The sequence below is a fragment of the Lissotriton vulgaris genome, chromosome 8 (assembly GCF_964263255.1).
Source record: "Lissotriton vulgaris chromosome 8, aLisVul1.2, whole genome shotgun sequence".
Classification (NCBI taxonomy): domain Eukaryota; kingdom Metazoa; phylum Chordata; class Amphibia; order Caudata; family Salamandridae; genus Lissotriton; species Lissotriton vulgaris.
Window position 1 is genome coordinate 1,313,102,927 of NC_141696.1, and position 12,726 is coordinate 1,313,115,652.

A 12,726-nucleotide genomic window follows, 5' to 3' on the forward strand; every position below is an offset into this window, starting at 1 on the left:
TTTCTTTCGGCGACCCATCCTTAGAAGGGACCGCCTCCCCGTTGAGGGGCCAATGGCCACCTCCCCCGAGCGCTCCCATCCGTGCTGGGTGACGCCCACTCATAGGGATCTTCCAATTAGTGCTCACCGATCATGACCTTACCGCCCGACCAAAATAAATACGACAATGCTAACTAAATGACTAAACTAAAAATTACAGTAGCAACTACAATTTTATTAAAAGCATGCTTACCAATGAACACTAAAGCAGAATTTCTTTATTTGCGAAACGTAACACCAGTCGACCATTTTTATTACATACTCAAAATCATCATGATAATACCACAACCTGTAAACGAAAATCAGATTTAACCATCAACTTTATTCACAAAACCACTTGCTGTCCTCAGGGGCTGGTGGGTGGGTCAAAATTGGCTCTTCGTTCCGTCTCGAGCTCACGTGCAGCGAGGAGGTGCAGCTTCAGAGCACAGGAACAAGAGGATGCCTTCTGATCTTGCTTCTCCTTTTATCCGTCTTCAGGGCGGGCGTAAACCCGCCCCTGCCTGCCCCAAGGGCGTGGCCCGCCGCGTCAGTGTCTGGGCCAACCCACTCTAGGGCGGGAAAAGGCGCGCCCCGGCTACGCCGCTTTGGGCATACCAGCCGAGACTCGCCTCCCGCCCAAGATGGCTTCCCGGGGGGATCGTGGTACTCCGCCATACGTTCGGGGGGACCGAGTGGTCGCCCCTTTCCATATGGCTGAGATACCCGCCACCCCCTCTCAACACAATCCCCAAGGATGGGAAACCGGAAACAGTTCTGAAGTTTTTGGAAGACGGGAGGGAGTAACCCTCCCGGCCGTATTTATTAAAATATGAAACAAAATTAAAACATTAAATAAACAGTTTCATATTATGTACAATTTCATTACCACATTGCGATGTTTGGCTAACCTTAACAGATTCTCTAATACAAAGGTTCTCCTAGCCGAACTAACATCCTACAAAACATTTACTTGAAATTTTGAAATTGTACATCCTAACGTTTAAGGGCCAACGGCAAGGTCGTAACCGGTGTCAAGATCCCTAACCCAGAAATATCGCCCTCACTTGTGAGGGGCGGCCCAGAGGCGTACCTCAAGTGCAATTACCAATTTCCCTTGACTTGACGGGGGCCCCAATAAAACTCGACGCCACTTAGAGGTCGTACGAGGACTCGTGTGAGGTATCCAGAAGGTAGCGTAGACCCCCCCCCAAACCCCACACAACTTACCACATCTGCCGTCGCAGACGTCCTGGCCCCGGGAAATTCCCCAGGAGGGGGCTGTAACCCCTCCTACCCAGGAAGGGGCCTTGACCGCCTTTCCTTTTCTTTCGGCGACCCATCCTTAGAAGGGACCGCCTCCCCGTTGAGGGGCCAATGGCCACCTCCCCCGAGCGCTCCCATCCGTGCTGGGTGACGCCCACTCATAGGGATCTTCCAATTAGTGCTCACCGATCATGACCTTACCGCCACAGGCCGGATAGTTGACCGGCTATCCGGACCCCCCACAACACTCCTACCTAAAGGTCATGGTGTAACGTTTTTAGCCATGCTAAGAAGTCTCCTATGAGTAACTCATTCCCCACCCGAGACAAATGCACTCCATCCCCCAAATACATACTGTCATCATTAATACACCCATGCGAAATAGAATGCAGTGTCTTGGAACGGAACAACCTACTCACTTTGTTATTAAGCTTTCTAACAGAATGATTTAAAGCAGGAACCGAAATAGCCCCCCGCCATACTTTTCGTGGGATCATATGGGACCACGCAATTGTGCACCCTGGAACTCTCCTCGCTAACCAACTTACAGTGGAAAGCATCGCCTCAAGAAGAAGTCGTCTACCAGTGGTGACCAAATCATTACCCCCAAGATGTACTATGACTACAGACGGCGGTGACCTCGTCCGCCCTAGCACACCCTCAAAAAATGATTGAAACTGGTCAATACAGAGACCGCCTCTTCCGTAGAAGGACACACTGTACCCGTATTCCCCAGCTACGTGAATCATATCACCTGCCTTGAATACGTCTGCGGCACGTCTCACGTATGAGTGGCCCACGACCCACACCTCCTTTTTCACAGCCGGTGATGTCTGACCGCTGGCCCGGTGTTGGGTCGACTGCAAAGTTCGCCCCGCCTCGTAGGCTCGCGCAACTGAAAACCAAACAAAAACAAGAAGCGTGAGTACATTGTTACAGCTTCACAACATGTGCAACCGCACATACCTTTTATATCAATTGGAGGACCAACGCCCCACCCGTTTAACTTGGTCAACATTCAGACCCCTGGCTGTAGCTTCCGTAGCAGCCCCTATCCGAAAGGAATGGGTCCCAAACTCGCCCGGGTTCAAGCCCGCAGCGGCAATCGACATCGCAAGCACCCGCTGGAACTGAAACTTTGTCAGTGGGGTGGCGTCAGCGTGTCTCAACAAGGTCCCCCCCCATGATGCCACCCTTCGTGCTAAATAATCTTCTAGACACCTTACCGGGCACATGGAGGACCCGGGAATCCTGCGTATGATTACGCAGTCCCCCATCCCACTTTGATCGGTCTTGGACCTGACAAATGAGACCGTCATCGTCTCCCCTCTGATCTGGACGTGCTCTTGCTACCTTTTCCCAACCACGCTGCTAATTGTGCCGCCCGCTCGGGCGGCATATCTTCCCCGGACACGGGGGTGACCACAACGGGAATCGGATTCCCTTCCTCCGGCACGGGAGTGGGAGCCTCGAGCGGGGTATTGGGACCCGGGTTGTCTCCCCCAGCTGCTCCCCTCCTGGGCCTCTTGTTTTTTCCTCCCGGGGCTGCTCCCGCCAAAGGGCGTTTCGGCCCCCCTTCCTCGTCCTTATCCATCCGCCTCTTTAGGTCGGTCACCTCTTTCATGAGAACGCGCAGCATCTGGTCAGTAGTCATGCGCTTTCCCGCCTTCTTCGGCATTCTCCAACAGAGTATCTGAAAAACAAACAAGAACGATTACAACGCTCAAAATTGGCTCTTCGTTCCGTCTCGAGCTCACGTGCAGCGAGGAGGTGCAGCTTCAGAGCACAGGAACAAGAGGATGCCTTCTGATCTTGCTTCTCCTTTTATCCGTCTTCAGGGCGGGCGTAAACCCGCCCCTGCCTGCCCCAAGGGCGTGGCCCGCCGCGTCAGTGTCTGGGCCAACCCACTCTAGGGCGGGAAAAGGCGCGCCCCGGCTACGCCGCTTTGGGCATACCAGCCGAGACTCGCCTCCCGCCCAAGATGGCTTCCCGGGGGGATCGTGGTAATCCGCCATACGTTCGGGGGGACCGAGTGGTCGCCCCTTTCCATTCTGTGCCAATCTACTCTATGCCACTGCTGTAGTCTATGCCACTCTACTCTACTCTGCACCACTCCATTGTGCACAACTGCATTGTACACCACTGCACTCTACTATACAACACTCTTATCTACATCGCTGCATTGTACAATGCTGAATTCTAGGTCGCTGCATTCTACACCACTGCATTCTGTGCCACTATACTCTGCAACACTCTATGCCAATGCACTCTACACCAAGTCACTGTGCTCTACGGTGCTGCACTATATGCCAGTCTATGCGACTCTGCTCTATGCCACTCCTATAAACAACACTTTCTGCCACTCCTCTCTACAACACTCTACTTCACTCTTGGTCATTCCACTCTATCACACTCCACGCCACTTTTCTCTAAGAAACAAACTTTTAGCCATGCTGAACAGCAGCCACCCTGGGGCAGTATTACAATAAGTGCCCCGGGGGCGCAACAGGCGTTTGTGCCTGCTTTGCGTGCCCCCGGGGCACTTTGGTAATATAGAAGGTTGCACAGAAGCTTGTGTGTCCTCTTCTATGATACCGATAGCGCTGGCAAGCGCTATCAACAGAGGATGTTCTCTCATTTGCATAGGGGAGTGCCCTATGCAAATGAAGGAATTCCTTTGACTCTGCGCCTGCGCCGTATTACAGACTCGGGCGCAGAGTTAAAGAAGCCCTCATGAGGCAAACTGACAGTACACCATTTCAAAGGTGGCACACTGTGTGTGCGCCTCCTGACAACAGCCCTCCCTGGGGGGGTAAAGGGGTTCCATGGACCCCCAGACATCCCCTTGCAGGCGGGTGCATTCACTGACTGCACCTGCCTTCAAGGGGATCTCTATTACCCTGTCAAAGTGCAGGTGGATGCCGTCTGCACTGCGAAAACACGGAGCTGCTGCTCCATGTTTTCACATGAATGGGCTGCCCTAGGGCAGCCCGAGTTTGCGGCTGTCCTGGGGGCAGCGCATACATCATAATAGGGTGCACTGTGATTGTTTGCAGCAGGCGCAAACAATCACAATGCATAATACGGCCCCTGGTGTATAACATGGCTAAAACACATTGACAAAGCCAATAGCTTAGACGAAACCTATTGGGTGTACCAGCACTTGTTTATTATGTTAAGAATGACTTAACCAGGTCAGAAATACAAATCTGACTTGGGCCATATGTATCAAGCAAATTAGCATTCGCAAAGGCCGAAATTCACAGAATTTCGGCCTTTGCGAATGCTAAATTGCTAAATGGTATGTATGAAACATTTTGGCAGCAAAATAAGGAATAGCAAAATTTGCCATTCCTTATTTTGCGATTGCACTTAAGGAATCGCAAATTTTGCGATTCCTTAAATGCAATGTATCAAAGGAAAATTAATTCAAAAATGCCCATAAGGATTCGCAAATTAGGTTGCGAATTCTTTCAAAAAAGCAATTTATTTAAAATCCAAAGGTGCCATATGACGCTCATACATGCCCTTAGGGCAAGTATGTGCGCCATATGCCCACACATGTCATTTTCAGGGGTGCAGCAGGGTGTTCTTGTGACACCTCTGCACCCTTGAAAATATTGCTAAATTGCGATTAGCAAATTGCTAATCGCAAATTTCCCCTTCATTCCTATGGGCATCCTGGCCCATAGAAATGAATGGGAAATTTGCGGTTAGCAATTTGCCAATCGCAATTTAGGAATGTTAAGGAATCGCTAAAAAGAAGCGATTTCCTACATACATACCATTTTGCGATTTCCAAATAGCGATTCCTTAAAAATCGCTATTTAGAAATCGCAAATGGTCATGATGATACATATGGCCCTTATTGGATAAATGCAATAGTAGCTGACCGAATTTCCATCACTTGACAGATTGACATGGTGTGATTTGAGGTAGAATGGTAACACAATCCCATTAACCTTGAAGAAAACTGCCACATTTTAAAAATGTTCTTACTGGCCAGGGATAGAAAAGTGTATCTATAAGCACCTCCAGTCTAAAGGCCTTCCTTTGTAGAATCCACCCAGTGTCCACTTAATATTTTCCTGTAATTCTGTAATTTCTTGAGCTCAAAGCAATCTTTAGCACACCATTGTAAATTTATTATGTATTTATTTTACAGTTTTATATCTTCACTGATGGCATAAAAGTGCTTTAAAATAAAATCAGAAGTCAAATGCAAGGTTCAGTAAACAGTAAATAAGCACAGATACACAGAAAGTCAGGGTCATCATGTCAGATTGATTGCAAAAAATGTGCACATCTCAGTTATGGGCGAAAGCTTAGTTTTAACCATTGCCTGAATGAAAGAAGGGTTAGTTGAGTTCTGAGGTCAATGGGAAAAGAGTTCCAAAGACTGTTGCACTACCTATGATAGTTTGGTTTTGCTCTTGTGAAACTTTGAATTCTCTGGGGCTCAATAACAGAGGGCCTCTACACTCGTGGTGGGGGCCCCATACTTGTGGTGGGGCCCGCACTCATGACAAGACCTCTGAAATGAGAAACAGCAGTGCTGAGTCCCTTTGTAAATCAGGCCCTCAGTTTTTACATTTGTTAAGAGTTCTTCCTCAGAACATCTTTTACGGCTGAGATACGAAGTAAGTTAACCAGTATTTAGCAATAATTTTCCCCCTGATAAATTATCAGACATTAATCAGAGTTTGTAATTTTAATCACAAAATTAATCATTCGGTGATGCGTAGTAACAGGATTTATTGCAAGTATTGGAATGCATCAGCTAACTCATGAGGGCCTATGACACGTAATATCAGTTCAGATGTAAACAACATGTTTTCACTGAATTAGGTTCACACACTGTGTGAAATTGTACCCAAAGTTTTTTACTTGCAAACAATTCACCAGCTAAAACCAAGTGAACTGTGTGTGTGTGGCGAGGGGCGTAAAGTGGCAATGCCCACACTGTATACATTATACCTGACTGAGGAATAATGTGGCACAGGGGTTTACAAGGTGATGCATCTGCCTAGATGAGTCACTTTATAAATGGGGCACAACATGGTGCATTGTTTACGCCACTGCTGCTTCACAAAAAAGGACGCAACGGCAGCGCAAAACGTTGCAAGTGGCTTGTAAATAAGCTCCTATGAGTTTTGCATTTGGGAACTGGAGAGCGTGTACATTTTTAAGAGCGTGTACATTTTTATCACTTTAACCTATATCCTGACCTCTGTAACTCATAATGGGAAGGTAATATTGAACTTGTGAAATATTTATGGGGTATAGTTACTTACAGTGTGCATTCTTAGTTTCCCAACTGCCAGGCCAATCAGAATGATGGCCTGTATACCATAGGATTTGCAGTTTAAAGGCTGTAACAAGGAAATTCTTATTCTTGTATTGAGGAAATTAAGATGGAAACGCAGGGTTTTTCTTTGTGAATAAAAAATGCATCAGATGAACTTGGAAAATGCAGATTAATCTTCTGTTCTGGAATTCTAGGTGAATGCTCGACGTACAGGTTTCCAGTGTTTGGATAACATGTGTCTTTGTCATGGATAGAAAATGCAAGGGTCATTAGGTCAAGCCTGAGCCAGTGTACAAGCGCTGCTCTGGCGATGATCTGTTGTAGTTCAGTACCATAGAGAAGCCCCACCCATATTTTTGATTGGCTTGTGTCTTTGTTCTATTGTTAATGGAGGCTTCTGATTCCTTAATTGGCTTGTTAGTCCATCCTTAGTACTGCCATGCCGTCATTTCTATCCTCTCATGGCTACTGAGCCCTTTACTTCAGTTCTTACATGGTACGTGTTTCTTCAGTTTTGTAAGCACTGTTTTCTTTATTGAGTTTGTCCTACTTCAGGCACCACAACGTGCTTTGTTTACATGACGTGCTTTGTTTACAATCAGTGCGATGTGTGCCTTTTCACTTTCAAAGCTGTCCGGACAATTACGACCACTTGTTTTTTTTGTTGCTTTGTAAGTTTCATTCGTTGAGATGTTTGGGCAGGGCCCTTGCCCATGCCGCTCGGTCTACCGTGACTACCGAAGGAGAGGCCCAGCAGGGGGAGAGATATTACAGGCAGGCAATGGCGTAGGTAGAGCGAGTTATCCATGATTCCAGGAAGTCCTTGTGAGGTGGCGTGAGCTGAGAAGAGTGGGCAGCAGTATGTGCTGTGCTAGCTGCCCGTGAGGAGAGCTGAAATTAGGAGCAGGCAGTGGCATGTGCTGAGCGGGCTGCCCGTGAGGAGAGATGGAAATACAAGCGGGCAGTGGCATTGCCCCTGGCAGGGAAGATGCAGTCATGACAGCGGGCAACGTGGAGAACAGCAGTGCTCAGGAGAAGATGGCAGCAAGCTTAACAGGGGCCCATGGAGCCAACACAGTGGCAAAAATGGGGACGTAAAATAATCTGAGCGTGAGCTCCTGCATTATCTTTTATTTGCCGGCCATCCCATTGTGGATCGGTGTTGGCGGTGGTACCTTCGAAATGGTTGATAACCTCAAGTAGTGGGGGTAAGTGCAACAGCAAAGCTCTGGTTAGAGAGAAGGACGTGGGATGCTGCCTAGCCCTTGGTTCGCAGGGGTTAGGGGTGATGCCTAAAAATATATTTTGTTAATATGAAGGTTTTCGCCTATATGATTTTCTCGGGCCATATTTATGTGATCTATTATGTATTTTCTACGTGCTGTGGCAAGAGAAGGCGAGGACTCACACAGACTTTAAATGTGTTTTAGACAACAACATCTAGCTCTCTCGCCCCGGCATTTGTTCCTTTAAAGATAATATAACCAAAGGGAACAGAAAAAACAAATAGCAGGAGTACATTCCATCCTTCGGAAGCAGGGAAGCACGTTTTGGAGGATCTGATTAGGTCTTGGGATGCCTCATTTGTCTGAATAATTGCTCTGCACCTTGGTTCAACACACACAGCGAAGATGGCAGAGTAATAAATGATCGCGGGATTATTTCTTGCTTTTATATGCCACCTCGCCTTTGTCAGCTCCATCTTTCTGAGCTCTTCTAAATCACCCAAAAGGACGGAGCAGCCGTTTGTTTTCCACTAGGTTATCACTCCGTATATTGTTTTTACAATAAAGAGTATGAATTCAGTTCATTCCAGTGCTTTAAATGGGCTGGTACTGTCCGGTACAGAGTACAGGCACTTTTTTATTTTGTGAGGGAGAGTACTGGTACTTCTCAAGAGAAATGTTATACTTTTAGTTGGAGAGTAAGTAACAAGCAAGTACTCTGGTACAGAGTACCTGCAATTATATTTTTCCATTTCAAGTACTGGTTCATTCTACTGAATAAAGGCACTGATACAGTACATGTTCTTTGCCCAAGACAAAACAAAAAAGCCAAAGTTGCTGAATACAGGATTAATGCGCAGTCCTAGCGCTGACTTGAGGATATGAGCGCGCACAGAAAACCAGACTCACTGCGCAGCGTTTTCTTCAGCACGCAGAGTTATGCAATCCTGCACATGGCAATCAATGGATATTACTAATGACTGAACATTCCGAAATGCACATATTATGGTGCATCACACTGGCAACATGAGCCCTTGTGATTTTGATGGTGATGTTACTCGGTAACAGTCGAGCAAACACGAATATGCGCTACTTAGTTGAGCAATGGGCTACATTTCACTTTGTAAGAACTGTGCATACATTGGCATTACAGCATCATACTCCTATGATCACAACAAGGCATGCAGTTGCATTATTGTATACAGTACAGTTTATTCAAGCTGCAGTCCATAGTGATAAACGTCACTAGGTTCAACAATGTTAAGGTTGAGGTACAGATTGGCTTAAGAAATTCACGACTTTATTATTATAATTTTTTTTAAAAGATTTAATGTTTGTAGTATCTCTTTTAGTTAAAATCAAATCCACGAAGCAAGAAAAGGGTCCCGTACCACAGGCTGTTTCTAGGAGTCCCTGTGGAGTTCTAAAGGGACCTCTATTGGGCACATACGGTTCCGCACCCTTACTTATGCTACTGCTGGGATATTTGTTAACAAAAAAAACTAATAAACCTTATTATTTGCAGATCTATTAGCTCAAACATTCAGTAATGCAAGACCTGTGCATTGCAAATGCTTGTTTTTGTTTTGTCGGTGGATCAAATATTTTATTTTTGAGAAATTAATTCTTACAGAATGTAACATAGACTTTCCAATTCATTAATACATAACATTTAAGTATATCATAAGAACACCAATAAACAAAACTAAATAACATTATTACAACACAGCACAATGACACAGATCTATAAACAAACAAACAATGAATGTGACATTCAGTTGTTCCAAAATATGTACATCACTTGTACGTTTCTAGATTTTATTGTGTATTTTTAATTAACCAATAAGGAATAGTATGTTCAGAAAAATATATGCGAAGCAAAAAAAAAAACAGGAATATTGTTGTCTCTTGTCTCTTGCAAGTCCTGTAGAGAGTGCTTTCAAAAAGCCAAGAGAATTGAAAGCACGTTATTTTCCCAGCACTCACCAAAGTGCAATTTTTAAATCAGAAACTTTCTACTTACAAGAAATTGTAATACAAATCTACAATATTTCCTAACCTTACATAGGTAAAATTAATGATTGTTCCTGCTTGAATCACAGACACATATCTCGCAGGATAAATAAAATACACATTTTCCGCTTCTGCTTTATAAATCAGCTAGCTGCTGGGAGGAGTTCATTTGTATCTGTAAAGAATTTGCAATGTCTTTCCTTGCACACTCTTTGCACACTCCCTTGTCAGCCTTCAACTGATGTCCTTTTCTTGCATACCCGTTCCAAGTTACTTGTGCAAAAGTTGTACATTCTTAGCAGTGTGTTCCGTACACATAAAACACTCTTGAGTACAAAACTTGCACTTTTTTTATTTTGTGAATTGTATGTATTTAGCATAAGCTCAAATTAAGCAGGTTTTTGTTGCACAGTAAAATAAGGAACAGTTTATCCTTTTACACATAGGCTCATGTTTGAGTTAATTTGCGCCATTCCACCTAAATGGAATACCTATTGAATTGTCAGTCACCCCATGTTTTTATTGTTCCCTGCATATTAGGGATAAATAACAAGGTTGCTCTCTGCATAGAAGGAGGCATAGTCCATCGTGCTTCGCTGGATTAGCTGTTGAAAAACATTTCTGCTTTAATGGAAAGTTTAGGGCTTTGACATAAAACCTGCACACAGACCACCTTCAATCTCAAGAAGAAGGTTCTTTATATAAATCCGAAGATAAAAGGCTTACTATGATTCCCACACCTAGCTAGAATTTCCTGCCAGGTGAAACACCTTCCTCCCAGAAGAAAATGGCCCAGCTCTCAGAAATCATTAATGCTCCAAAACCTTAAATGACTGGATTGGATATGTTAACCTAAAACTTTACATTCCTTTACAGCAGATATTCATACCCAGCCTCTGATATAAAGATACTGTAGTCTAATACGGAGGTCTTGTAAGGTCTTATACCTTGTTCTTTTTGGGAGTTTGGTCGTTTTTATGAAGGCCGGAAGCTGTGATCCTGCTTCCTTTTCTATTCTATAAATAAAAAAATCATCTAACGATGCCCTTGAATCCGATATACAAACCAAAAAATTAAGGAGAGAAACTTCGTAGTATACATGTATCTGGGGCAATGCCAACCCACCCTAATTTATTCCCAGTTGTAGGACTGGAAATTTAACTCTGGGTGCCTTTTTGTTCCAGCGAAACTGTAAAAAAAAACATCCAACTCTTTGTAGTATGCCGAGTTGATTTTTATTAAAAAATTCATAAATAAAAAAAACAATAAAGGCAAATTTAACATTTTGCTGAGGGCGACCCGGACAACAAGAGTAAAGGGGAGAAGAGACCATCTATTAAGTAGATCCCTGAATTTTTTTAAGATAACCTCATAATTCAACTTATAGAGTTCAGCATAGGAATTAGTTACGCAAACTCCTAGATATCGAATAGGATTGATCGAGACCACTGAGCAATGTAACCTACCAGGGAGATTATCAGCTGAGGTGTGTTGAATATCTGGGTTTCTGTTTTAATATGATACATTTTGTAGCCTCCAATGGATTGAAACTGCTCAAACTCACCCAATACTGTACTTACATTTAGTTTATCAGGCCTGAGATACAAAATTATATCATTAGCAAATAATTTGAGCATGTCCATACCTTCAATTGGGGCTTTTATTCGCTGATTAGCCCTTATCCGTCCTCCCAATGGTTCGATGAAAAACGTAAATAGTACAGGCAACAAGAAAAAGCCCTGATGAGATCTTTATATTTATATCTGTAATTCCGAGCATGCTGTAGTTCAAGGAAATTAAGGCCTGTGCACCATGGTATATATTATATAGCATATAAATAATTACACTGGGAAACCCAACCCTTTTAGTAGAAAAAAGGGTATCCAGTTATGGTTAAATGCTTTTTCAGCATCGACCATCATTATAGATGCTGTTATCTGATTAGTATTAAAAAAATTGATAGCATGTATTTAAAAAGTGGTATTAGCAGACATTTTCTGTCCTGGAAGAAAGCCAGTCCTGTCTTTATGAATAATTTTCTGGGCACCAGGCATGATTCTGTTGGCCCAGACTTTCATTAAGATTTCATAATCGGAATTTAACAAAATTTACAATAATTGATTCCTTAAATATTTGGGGGACCTCTTCACCATTTTTCACTGCATTAAAGAGCTCCACTAGAAACTATATTAATTCTTCCTGAGAGACTTTATAAAACTCAATTAGAAAACTGTTGTTCCAGCAGGCCTTTCCTGATGGCAATAACTTGACGAATTTCTAGTGCTGTGATCTTGGCCAGTAATTCCTCAGCCTGATAAATGACCATTTTCGCTAAATTGATATCCGAAGAATACTGATGTATGGCTTCTTGTGAAACTGTATATTTAGTGGCATAAAGTTTTTCATAGTGGGCATGGAATATTTTTGCAACCTCCTCCTTATCAGATGTCAGAACCCAGACCTGGGTTGCTGTAATTCAGTAACTAAAGCAGCTTTCTGCTTCACTCTGGATGACCAAGCCAAGAATCTTCCCACCATCTGGCTATCTTCATAAACTCGTTGATATGCTCAAGAATTGTTTATCTCTTCCAGGCCAAAGAATTCCCTCAGTTCTTGTTTAGTGCTAGGCTGCTGCTGCTCCATAACAATTCGCTCAGACGAAGAGTTTGCCCTTAACTGAGCTTCGGTATCAACTGCAATTTAAAGTTCCAGAAAACGTGCCCTCCGCTTCTTAGATTGAACGACTGTCAAAGCGATCATCTACCTGCGGGTAGCCACCTTGAAGGCACCCCAAACAGAGAAAAGTCTTGTGGTATCCTTATTAATCCGGAAAAATTCTTTAATCCATATTTTCATGTTTATGAACCATTCCCAGTTGGAAAGAAGGAGGCAATT

General features: G+C 44.0%; 1 protein-coding gene across 3 annotated transcripts in view; it reads left to right on the plus strand.

Moving 5' to 3' along the window:
* The window catches only part of GUCY1A2 (guanylate cyclase 1 soluble subunit alpha 2), a 1,137,327-nt gene that overhangs the window by 1,057,919 nt on the left and 66,682 nt on the right, over positions 1–12,726 (plus strand). The window lies entirely within an intron of this gene.